At 28.5% G+C, this 13615-nt stretch overlaps 1 protein-coding gene across 9 annotated transcripts in view; it reads left to right on the forward strand.

Moving 5' to 3' along the window:
- LOC113378015 (adiponectin receptor protein-like) overlaps positions 1 to 13615 on the forward strand; it is a 292576-nt gene that overhangs the window by 264146 nt on the left and 14815 nt on the right. Inside the window, exon 1 of one of the 9 annotated variants that reach the window (XM_026618510.1) lies at positions 10242 to 10318. The exons of the other annotated variants lie outside the window; for them this stretch is intronic. The gene's annotated coding sequence lies outside the window, so the exon portion shown is untranslated. Of the gene's footprint in view, positions 1 to 10241; positions 10319 to 13615 lie in introns of those variants that run through there. 9 annotated transcript variants of the gene reach the window in all.

Below are 13615 nucleotides of genomic sequence, written 5' to 3' on the forward strand. Positions count from 1 at the left end.
TTTTCTTTCTTTTGAAATAAATGTAATGTTTATAAAAGCTAATATAGATTTACTATAGAAACAACACGTATGCAATATTTTAGTATGTTTTTAGATGTTTCTTTTTTCTTTTGCATTTTTTTAGTCATAACTAAATTAGCACTTTTGATTTTGGATATGATCTAACAATAAGCGCAAAATAATTGAACGTACAAAACTTCTGCTAAAAACAGTTATTGGTCAAAGATATGTATGCTAAGCTATATGATTTTGTTCTGTTTATATATATATATATATATATTATATATATATATATTCAATAATTTTTAAATTACATGGGACCATTTTGTTCTCTGATCATCTATTTTTAACCAATCAATAATTAATAATAATTTTGTGTTCAATATACATCTATATTTGAAGAGTTATTTATTTAAATAAAAATGCATTTCTATCATTATTTACCAATGTATAATGATATGTAATGGAAGCTCATTTGATTAATAATGCAAAAATTATCTACAGACGCGTTTATCGCGTATGCCCTACATAGTGTAATTTTTATCATAAAATAGTTACATATTAAATACAAATATTGTCAACATAAATTATTTAAATTCCGAGCAAATTAACGCGTGCATCAATGTAGATAATTGTGCATATTTTTACAGTAGTTATGTAATTATTATATAGCGATAAAGTTGTTATTTAATAAAACGAAAATAATTTTTTCGTGGATATAAATATTTTAATAATCAATCAGACATATGTAAGCTTCCAAGAAATAAACATTTTCGCTTTCCAGTCAATATTATTCTTAATTGGTGTGTTTTTTCATTCATTAGGTTGTGAGTTAATTTATTGGACAATGTGCATTTATTTGTACATGAAACTACATATTATATTATTATTCTTATTATTAGTATTTTTAAAGGTTTTGGTATGAGTTTAAATATTATTTATAATACCATTGCAATGGTTTTGAATCTGTTTAGATCTAGTCAATACTATGGCTGTTGGGTTTATTTTCTAATAATAAGTAAATATGTACATGAGGGTGCGTATGTTTATATGTTTACATCTAATTTTTAGTTCATAATTGCACAAACTGAATAATGAAATATCGCAAGTTGTATGATTAGGAGACAAATAAACGTTTTGACACTTTCTTACAATTTCTTGTGTACGTGCCATATTTCAATTTTTGCTAGAGCTATGGTAAGTCGTGATAAATAGCAATATAAAATGTATGGTTATATAAAATGTTATGAAAAATAAAAATCAATTTTCAGGTTTAGTTAAAAAAATTATTACAATTATAAAAATTATTACATAGAAAAGCTATGAGATTTTCATGAAAAATATTAACCATTGAAAACTATAATAAAATGTAACTGATTTTCTAAAATTAAACGATTTGGCGCGTGTTGCAAGTTTCTTTTAAGATGTACAGTACATTTGCAAGCAGTAGCCTAACAATAAGCGATTTTCATAGTATTGGTTGATCCTTTCCGACGCAGGTACCTGCCTACGTTCGTTTTCGACAACAAACGAATTCCTATATCGTTGAAAAAACTAACTGGCCGCCATGTTTTCAACTGTTTCGAAACTAGTTGATTTTCAACTAGTTATTTCGTTGCGACGAAACGGTTAGTTAGTTAACGAAGAAGAAACGGTTGAAAATAACCGTTCGTTGATTCAACGCCCATCACTAGTATCCAGCAATACTATAATAGCCTTAAAGAATATTGCCAAGCATAAGCTTTTTAATAGCAGGCAATTCCTACATGCTACAACTTACACAAAAACGTATATTTAACTTCCCGAAGGAGAAGTTTGTTTTCATCAAAAAATCCAATTCGCTAATTTTATGTTTTCTCGACGTTTCAAGCCATTCTGAATCGAATGAGACCAAATTTGGAAAAAGTATGTATATGTGTGTGTGAACAGATTTTTTGCCGTTAATCGACGTTTTCTCAAAAACGGCTGGACCGATTTCAAAAATTCAAAAGCCATTCGATGTATCTCGATGAGGACTATTGTTTGGCAGTTTTGTGCGACGATCGGCCGAGCCGTGTTTTTGTAATTTGGAAAAAAGTGTTAAACTTTCATCGATTTTAAAAAATCAAAAACTGTTCGAAAGATATTAGTTGGGAATGATACTGATTAGTTTTAGGTGAAAATTTACCGAGCCGTTTTCTTGTAATTCACTGTTGAACTTTTTTTTGGCGATATATATCATGGTCTTATAGAACTTACTGAAATATTACGGCCTTACGTCAAGTAGTTTAATTTTAAAAATACATCAAAGTTTGAAAAAATGAGTAGTTTTTTTTGACACTTGTTAAAATAAAATTAGACGATTTACTTGGTATAACGATAGAAAACCTTGGTCTTAATGAACATACTAAACAATTAAAGTTCTACAAAAACCGGGCTCAATTATAAAAATTATTGATTCTCTTCGAATACTTTAAATACTCATAAATTATTTAATCAATACGATAGAAAACCTTGGTCTTAATGAACATACTAAACAATTAAAGTTCTACAAAAACCGGGCTCAATTATAAAAATTATTGATTCTTGAAAATTTGCTTTTAAAAAATACTCCGACCGGATTTACATGTTCGATTTTCAATAATTTGTAATAAAGCCACTTCGAATACTTTTAAATACTCATAAATTATTTAATCAATAATAAATTTACACAAATCGGGAAGTTCATGTAACTTGCCTCAAGGCAAAATACCAATACCAATTAGTTTTCTTTATTTTCTAGTTCTATTTATAAAAAATATTGTATATTACATTTTATTATAATATAATATAAATTAATATATATTATTATGGTCTTTTGTGATCCATTACAGTGGTCCCCTATTTTCATTTCGTGGACCACCAAATTTTTATTTGATTTCATGGATTCCTTGAAAGTTGTTTCGGACTACTGGGGGTCTAGATGGATGACTTTGAGAATCATTGCTCATTTACTAATATAAATGTATTAGATTATGGCAACTATAATTTTTTTATAAAAATTTTGAATGTTCTAATTACATAAGTTATTAATTTTTTTAGATAAGGTGCGATATCAGTTATATTTATAAACTCTACTTATCCGTTAAATAGCAGATTCCAAAATAAAACAAGCTCGCAATACCGGTTAATCTACGGAAATATTATCTACTGCTATAAACTTTACATTGACCTGTTTTTATCTCGTTCGCGTGCCGTAGAGTAATCGACAGTGAAAAATTTGGCAAAATCTCTTATGCGTATTTTAGTGTCGAGATATAGAGGCCTGCCTAATCTGTCCACATTGCGTTACGCAATGGAAGCGCATGTCAAACATTAGCGCTTCACGCGGCTTCTTCGTGTGTGACGTTTTTACGCACAATAGACACAGTGCTTACAAACCTTATTTCAGATCTGGTTCAAATTATATCCGACATATTCATTCTCATTAGAAGTACTACTTATTTAGTTGTTTATTTATATTTTTATTTGTTTTTATTATGTTTAGTTTATTACTTTTTTTTTTTTATTTGTTGTTATAATTCACAATTTATACTCATTTACCTCATAGATCATTTTATTTTTAAGTTTACTCTATATAATCACAATGTTTAAATTCAATATATCAAAATTGAAAAGGCTTACTACTGGGTAACCTTTTAAATCTAAGGTTTAATATTTCATATATCATCGAAATTACTGAATGTCTTCCTTTTTGTAAAGACAGATTGTAATTCAATAAAGAGAAATAAAAAAAAAATTATATCCGACATATATTAAGTAGCTTCAGTGGAATTTTTGGAAGATGCAAACAACCATGTATAATGCATTATGATTCTTGATTGTTCTTGAAATTGAAGCTTTGGAATGATAATTTGCTATCGAACGGGTATTAGGTAACTAATTTAATTCACAATAAAAAGGTTCAAAACTGCCAATATCTTCAGCAACAAATTGAACATATATTGTTGTATATGCGTATTAAGTCTCTCCTTCGATTAACTCGAGCTGTAACGTTATAATTTAACCTGTGTAGCTATGGACTGTATTAAACACTGATTTGTTAGAATATTTTATGTATTTGTTGCAAGTTCTTATTACAATAATGATTTGTCACTAAGTTCCAATTAAAGAAGATATATTTCTTGATTATTTATTATATATTTTGTTACGAGGACTTTAGTTTTTAGAAGTGAGAAAAATCAGTCCGATGCAAATCCGCTACCCCCTGTACAGGGTAGCAACCACCCGGTGTGAAAGCTCAATGCCATGAAGATTGCCGCCTTTATGGCCAATATAATAAAATGAAAATACGTCCGAACAATTGTCGAAGAGTTAGTAAATTCATTGAGGGAGTAGAGGAGACTGGGTACGATTGTACCAGGGTACGTTAGTGTATTATGAGATAAGGTTCAAAGGGAGAAAGATGAAGTATGATTGTTCGAACAAGTTTTCGTTATTGCATTGAGTCAGCGCCCTGCATTAGCATGATCTGTAGAACGCGTTGCTTTTAAAGAGTCATAAGTAAGTTTTTTCTTGTTCGATTTCTTTTACTAATACTGTTACTTTATGCAGATAGAACACTTTGTTTGTTATTTTGCTGTAAGTTGAACATAACCAGCAAATAGTTTTTGCGTGGGTAATTAAGCTTATTCATAGCGATGATTTGTTTTCAAAAGTATACAAATTTTGTGGGTTCGGTTGTTACAGACAAAAAAAATCCAACTTAACTAAGATAAAATACGAAAGAGAAAGGGAAAGAAAAATTCAGTACAAGAGAAAAAAATCTTAAAGATTTGTTGGTAACTCTTGCTCACTTTCAGAAGGGTTTCACATTTTTCATTTATTCGATTATGATGGCATTAAAATAAATTATGCATATTGCTATATCTCAACATTGCTGCATTTTCTAATTTTTATATGCATTTTATATGCAATTAAGGGTAGTAAAAATGTCTTTGATGATACGTATATCTCATTCGTAAGGATTTAGTGCACAGTATTTAAATTTTTCAACATTTTCATCCCTCAGATTCTTTTAGACTCATGAAGTGAAATTTTTCCTCGCCTACGTTTTTGCGATAACGTCATTCATTTCTATCATATAATCACACGGCTTGCACGCGATATATTAGAAACGTTTTTAAATATTTAACTTCTATAGTGCTCGTAGGCAATCATATGTTACTTACTTTCAAGTCGCTTTTTGTTAGTTAACAATTATAATTTCTTCAGAAAATACGTTGAAAAACATATGTATTGAAATATCTCCGAATTTTTATTATAATCGATATTAACAGATATGTGGCTGGATATTAACAATATGTTTTATATTGAGCCACCTCAACGCTAGTCCATGTTCTGACTTAAAGAAAAATTTACTTTGGTTAAAAAAATTATTCTCGAACCGTGAAAATTCGTAAAATTTTAGTTAAAACGATTTCATAAAATATCAGCGTGATAAAATCTCTAATGATATTATTGCTCGGCATGGTATCGACCTAATTTTCTCTGGACTTTTGCTAGGACGATCAAGGATGAATTGATCGCTCTGTATGGAAACCTTTTCTTTATTTTACAATACATAGTTCATTATTTAAAAGAAACAATTCTTGTTTCACCATTTATTACGTAATGGTCTAAAATATGTAGTTGTAGATAATTATATGTTATAAATAATTACATTCATGTATAATATATATATATATATATATATATATATATATATGTTTGTGTATATATTTGTATTAAGAGTTTAATGATCGGACATAGTAAAAATACAAAAAAAAATTGTTATGTTACGCCCGATCATTAGTCTTTGTTATTAAACATGCCAATATCAAATTCATGCTTATATACAAATACATATATAGGTACTCTACATAATATACTGAATAGCAACATTTTCAAATTACTAAATATTTTTTCCAATTACCACCTAAACTATTTTCTCAGAATACACAAAAATAATTTGTCAAAATCTGTCTTTAATCGATCAATGTTGGGCTAGACTATAAATATATTATATAGATTGTGTTGACTGGTCATTTTTTTCACAAATCTTGGAATTGTGTATATTGCCTTCGCCGGGTCGATAAATGACTGACAATCAAGGATATGTGCTACACATTAGCTATAATTTACCAACCATGTTTATATATCTGAACTGAATCAGTTTGATGAATCTTTAATAAATAATGTTGGGAAGCTAACTCATTATTTTGGCATTACGATTAGTGTTTATACAGATCATCGATATATTGTTACCATTGTTTTCTTCGTAAATATGAAAAAGTTCAGAATAGCCCGTCTCCGTCTTGAGTTATATTTGAAAGTCTTTGTACTATTTTTAATCATTTTTTTGACGTATAGTAAATCACTTGATGATTAAAATCACAATAATAAAGATTATTTCAATTTATAGTTTTGTATGGAATAACAGATCACCTTTTCTTATTAAACGGCAGATTTTTTTTCATAAAAGTTAAGTGTTGCTGCAATTTAGATAAATTAAAGAAAAATTAAATTTTATATTAATTTATTGCGTTTCTTAAGTTTTAATCTTAATATGTACTTGTACTGACTACCATATTTACCATTCAAACTAATTTTCTTGTTACTACTTGTTGAGTTATGGAAAAGTGCCAGTATGTATATGAAGTTCAAAATGAAGTTAATTTATACTACTATTTGTGTTTTGCTGTAATTTGCAAATGACGATTGTTAGTTTTGGTTAGTACATAACCACAGCATCAACACTTACGTATTATTTTGTTTAAAAACCTTATAGTAATTTTATTTTCAAGGATTGAAGTAATACATGTTCAAATAGAGCTTAGTTATTTTCTCTTAATCCCATTTTTGTAGACGTTTCAGAATTATTTTTATTGTAAACGGTTTTTTCTTGTCTAATTCTAAAATATAAGCTATCAATTCAGATTAAAAAGTGCATGCAATGTCGACGTTGAATAACTATTACCTCGTAGACTGAAAAATCGAAGAATCACCAATGACCTTATATTTCTCTATTTAGTTAATGGATAGGATACAGAATCAGTCATTCGAGCTGGTTAATTACTGCGGAAAACATAATTACGTTCAACGCGTATACTGTGAAACATGAAAGGTATAATGCTCAAACTCATCAATCAAAGACGAATTAAATTTTCAAAGCAAATTTTACTTTTTGCGTTTTCAAGTTTAAGAAATTGTGTTATCTACATTTATATTTATATGTATGATAAAATTAGTCGTGTCGATAGTTAGCCAATATATTTGATAATAGATATTTTAAACATTTTAATTCATAAATAACTTAAATAATGTCTTATGGGCGGTCATTATTAACTTTTCCCGTAGGGTAAGTTATTATAATTGTCCAAAAATCGAAATTGAAAATTTTTGCATATCTACACGTTTTGAAGTTTTCTGAACATTTTGGCATATCTTAGAAAAAAAAATGGATGTGTGTGTGTGTGTATGTATGATCGATACAATTTTTCGTCCACATTTTCGGGTGCAAGTATCAACCTATTTGAATGGTTCAAATAATATTCGATTCCTATTATTAGGGAGATGTGCTGATTAGTTTTTGGCAAAGGCAGGACTAGCTGGAGATACGGAGCTAAATATGCAAAAAATGGCAGTTTTTGAAAGAACTAAGCATCCGATTTGAGTGATTCAAATTTCCACTTTTTTTTAAATTCCCAAATTTTTTTTTTTACTTTTATTCTTCCAATATTTTATTTTGATACGGGAAGTTCCAGCGATTTGTTTTAAGGCACAATACCATACGCCACTATATATATTTATTATTGGATTATAAAGTTCGTTGCTTTTTGTATCTCAAGTATCATTTTTGGTTAACTGTTCAAAGAAAATTCAAGCAAGCTTTGAAAAAACGACAAATATTTATTTTCTTTATTCAAACTATAAAATTTCAGAGGTAACAGTGTATTATGAATGTCATTGAGATAGTAATATCTGTGATATTATACTGATTCTTTTAAGTAAATAAAACTATCATTTGAATTAAGATCTGCCTATATTATGATGACATTTAGTAATTGTTTTGGTATCTCAATGTGAGCTTATTTTGTTAAGTACAGCAACTCTAAATATGTATTAGCAAAACTTGCATGAATCTTTCTTAGTTTTATCTATGAGCCAACCATAGTTTAGTGGTAAAGAACGTTGACTAGCAGTCGTCAGTCTTAAGTTGTCCAGTCCTAGGTTGACAAGTCCCGATTGTCCAGTCCTAGGTTGTCCAGTCATAGGTTGACCAGACCTAGATTGTTTGGTACTAATAGATAAAACTAAGAATAATTTATACAAGTTTTGGTAATACATCATTGGAGTTGCTGTACTGCATATAATGCAGTGGTATTAATGTTTAAGCTCGCATAGAACTATACTTCTATTTATTAACAAATAGTAATTTGTTTTTTTTTTGGAGGTAAATTTGCAGATAAAAAATTAGTTTATATATGAGCATTATGATTACAATCTTTGAAGTATCAATCGTGTGAAATAATTTATTCTCTAAGTTCTGCATATTTTTTGCAAGTTCCAGTAAAGACCACGAAATTAATTTAGTTTAGTAGTTAATTGTGGGTGTAGAATATTTACCCATATTAAATAATGTTGTATATGAATAATGTTATATGTTAACACCTTGACTACAGTGACACATTCACATATTTTTCGCAAAGTTAATGAAGACCACGAAATTAATTTAGTTCAATTGATTATTGTGGATTGCAGAATATTGTCCTCAATAATAGATAATATTTTATCATATCTTGAAACTCGTTGCACACTGCGACACATTTGTATGTTTTTTTTTACAAATTCCAGTAAAAATCACGAAATTTGTTTAGCTGTTTATTGTGGGGTTACAGAATATTTACCGGAATTATTGTGTTATATATGTTAAAACTGGTCGACTACCGGGATACATATTCAAATTTTCGCAAGTTTTATGAAGACCACGAAATTACTTTTTATAATATTGTACATGTTACATCTAGTTGACCACTGTGACACATAAGACCACGAAATTATATTTACCTCTATTAAATGTTATGTTAAGGATTCTTGTGAAATATTTTTATTATCATTTTTGTTAAGAATTCGTTTTAAATATTTATATAATTCCAATATTATTTACCTTATGTAGTCACCGAATATTAGTGCATATTATTCTTTTTAAAATAGCCTAATTGTAAGTAAATTCGTATCTTCCAATTCTATTATTATTATAAATTTCTTTCAGTACAAAAGGATACTGATTATTGCATTAAATTTTATCTTGGTTATAAATCCGTTTACCTTTTCAAAGAAATGGACAAGGTTTATTGCTACTATCCGTATTAAACGGATTATAGAAATTTTCCTAATTTTAAAGTTGTATTACTGTATATTAGGTTGTCAAATATCTCCCTTCCGCTTTTTTGCTCTTAGTTTATAATACAAAAAGGCGGAAGGGAGATATTTGACAACCTAATATTTGCAAACTTTCTCTTCTAGGCAGTTTTAATAGTTTTTATATTATATTTTTATGTTTATAAATTTAGTATAGTAACAACGGTTTTCACTTGGAAATATAGATAGTAATATGTTTCCAAGTGCAAACAGCCCTGATACGGCATTGCTGCACTAATACAAAGTCATCACTATTACAATAGCTGTAATAATAAAATAAAATTCATCACATAGAGATGTGACAACTGTTTGTGTTGCCATTTAAAATAAAACAAATGTAGTTTGTAAGAGATTCATCACAACAGCTAATAGAACCCATAAGTTCTGGTCGCTTAGTTAAAAAAAATAGTATTCGGTTAGTTGCGAGACTAATAACATCTTTAGAAATTTAGCTCGGACAAGTTACTCAAACATTTTAATAAAATTCATAGTTTTACGTCTATTATCGTTTTTTAATTCTAATAATTATAGTGCACACAAGTGTTTAAAAGGGCAATAATTAATTTTCTATGAAGTGATAACGGCAAAGGCAGCAGTAAGGTGTAATCGACCCCTTAACATGTTACATATGTTAAAAATCGATTACTGCAATGACATAACATTTTATAAGATATACAACCCATTCGAAGTTGTTGGCCTTTGTTAATTCTCCTAGTTAGTCACACGCGAGATTCTACCTCTTCAACGTGGTCAGTGTCAAGGTTCGAGTTCCCTGCACAGGTCGTCGTGCGGCCGTCTGAGCGTTTTGTTTTTTGTTCAGTCGTTCGTTAGTTGTCAAGATCTAGTGTTCGCGCTAACAGGTCTCTCGATTCTCTAGTATCGATACCGTTATACTAGGGTAAGATTTGGATATACGGTGTGTTTCTGTGAACCTTTTATTGTGATGTTTGAGAAATATTCACATGTGTGTTAATGGAGAAACGGATTAGTTACATTCCATAAGTGATACTTTTTGTGTGAATCAGAGTAACATATTATTATTAATTAGCTCTGATTCAAAATGTTCGCAATGTAATTTTTTGTCAAAAAATTATATTGCTGTAATTAACAGTTATATTCAAGTTGCAGTTATGATTACCTGTTACATTTTTCTCACAACTATATGTTATATTACATATTTTTCATGACACGTTTGGTACTATTCTTCTACTTATTGCCACATTTAGACACATTCATTAACTTCCCGTAGGATAAGTTATGGTAATCGTAGAAAAATTTAAAATGAATTTTTTTGTATATCTTTACGTTTCAAAGATTTCTGAACATTTTGGCATACCTTAGAAAAAAATTTATGTTAGTGTGTGTGTATGTGTATTATGTATGCATGCACGGATACAATTTTTCGTCGACGATTTCGAGAACGCGGATCAAACGATTTGAATGATTCAAAAAACATTTGATTTCTATTAATGAGGCGACGTGATGATTAGTTTTTGGCCAAGACAGTTCCAGTCGTTTCGAAGAGATATGACAATAATTGTAACTCAGTTTTGAGAGAACCAAGCATTTAATTTGAATGATTCAAAAAATATTCATATGTGTGTTAATGAAAAAACGGATTAGTTACATTCCATAAGTGATACTTTTTGTGTGTATCAGAGTAACATATTATTTATAACTGGCTCTGAATCAAAATATTTGCAATGTAGTTTTTTGTGAAAAAATTATATTGTCATAATTAACGGTTATGTTCAAGTTGCAGTTATGATTACCTGTTACATTTTTCTCACAACTATATGTTCTATTACATATTTTCCATGACACGTTTGGTACTATTCTTCTACTTATTGCCACATTTAGACACATTTGTTAACTTCCCGTAGGATAAGTTATGGTAATCGCAAAAAAATTTAAAATGAAAATTTTTGTATATCTTTACGTTTCAAAGGTTTCTGAACATTTTGACATACCTCAGAAAAAATAGATGTATGTGTATGTGTGTATGTATGCGCCGATACAATTTTTGTCGACGATTTTGAGAACACGGTCCAACCGATTCGAATGATTCAAAAAACATTCGATTTCTATTAATGATGCGGCGTGCTGATTAGTTTTTGGCCAATACAGGTCCAGTCGTTTCGAAGATATGGGGCAAAAAGTGACAATAATAGTAATTCAATTTTTGAGAGAAAGGAGCATCCGATTTGAATAATTCAAAAAAACGTTTTATTTCTATTGACGTAATGAAGAACTGATTTTTGGAAAGAAGATCCAGCAATTCGGAGATCCAATAAAAAAAGTAAAAAAACGCAATTTGAAGATTTTAATAATAAGTACAAATTTTGTTTGTATTTCTATGGGTTTATAGAAAAATCTCAAAACATAAATAAAATCACAAATTTTTCAAAAAGGTCAATTTTGTCAAAAATTTCAAAAATCTCATATTTATTTCATCAAAAATTATCTAAATTATATTTATTATTACTAAGGTTATAAAATATTTAAATCTTTTTTAAAAAATCTAATTTTCGGTAGGGGAAGTTCCAGCAATTTGCCTTAATACATGATTCCATGCACTACTTCTTATTATTTCCCACGTGTCCATGGAGGTGATGCGATACTTGATACTACTTATGCGATTTATTATACATACATATTATATTTCATTGATATTTTAAAAGTTTTCAATTCAATCTCTGCATCAAATTACAGTTCTACAATATTTATATTCAAGCAGAACTAAATCTACGCACTTTAATTGAAACATTTTTACTTTGTACGTATATTCTGCTTTTAAGATAGCATAATTTATTCTAAATTTTATTGGAAACTACCATAACTAGCACAACTGGTTTTATATTAGTATTTATTGTTTACATATTTAAATGTACATTTTATTCAATACTTCAATCGGCGATGGACTAAATCTTTGCTGTAAAACGGTTTTGATTTGGCATTGTTTTAAATTTTGGTATTGCGATATTTTATTATACAGTACATGTATTTTATATGAGATAAATTATAATCAAGACTAGTAAATGTTAATTAATATGTAGAATTACACTACACTAACTATTAAATTAGTCGAAGATGTGCAGAAAATCAATCTCTATACTTCTCATAAAATTGATCATTGTGTTATTGGCCATGCTCGAAAAAATTTTAATACGTAAACTGAAGCGTCAATGTTGTTTCCATTTTTGATTATGCCTAAATACTAACCAAAAATTTATTAAATAATAAATAAAAATGCATTTTTATATACATACGTTATATTCGAGTTTTTATTTTACTTACCTGTTAAAATGATATATACTGATTAAGGTGATATAAAGAGAGGCAAAGAACACCTGTAGTATAGGCTTTCATAACAGATCATTAACGTACATATATTTTAATAACATTTACCTTGATTACAGATAAATATTTTGAACTTCCAGATAGTATGTTTTTGTTTTCAATTTTCTATGTTTCAAAGAAAACGTCAGGATGTGATTCAAATATGAAATTTAATCACGATTATATAATACTCTATGTGTAAGCGTGTATAATATTTATACAGTGTTCCTGTATTAATTTCATGGTGTCACGTTTATTTTTTTTTTAATTTGAAAACGTTAAACAAAATGACATATATATCAGCAGGGAATTTTTATAATTGCATTGTTATTTTTTAATATCAAATTTAGTATGTCAATATGCTGAAAAACGTTAAATTTTCTTCTTAAACTAGTTTGCTTTAAGGCACAGTGCCTTAAGGCAAATTGCTGGAACTTCCTTTACCATAGTTTAAAATTATTAAAAGCTTTAATTTTTTTTAAAAAAAATTGTAGAAATTGGAATTTTTTGAGAACTTGAAAATATTTAAATTTGTTGAAGATTATGATACCCAAAAACTGAGCAGGACATCTTCTGCTAATACGAATCGAATGTTTTTTTGAATCATTCAAATCGGTTGAATCGGTGATATGCGAAAATTTCGAATTTTTTTTGCGATTACTATAACTTACGCAATGTTAATAAGGAAACATTCTGATACTATCTGAAGTATAATATGAAAATTAATTCCAAAAATGCTAACAATTTAAAATTTTGTTATCAAATTGATCAGAACATAAGTTATATCATCATAACTTTTAATTTAGTACTGACAATGATTTTAGAACATTGTGACCCATAAGACAATACTTTCAGG

The sequence above is a fragment of the Ctenocephalides felis genome, unplaced genomic scaffold, assembly GCF_003426905.1.
Source record: "Ctenocephalides felis isolate EL2017-DRISC unplaced genomic scaffold, ASM342690v1 CF-g0.4_SCAFFOLD_01886, whole genome shotgun sequence".
Lineage (NCBI taxonomy): Eukaryota > Metazoa > Arthropoda > Insecta > Siphonaptera > Pulicidae > Ctenocephalides > Ctenocephalides felis.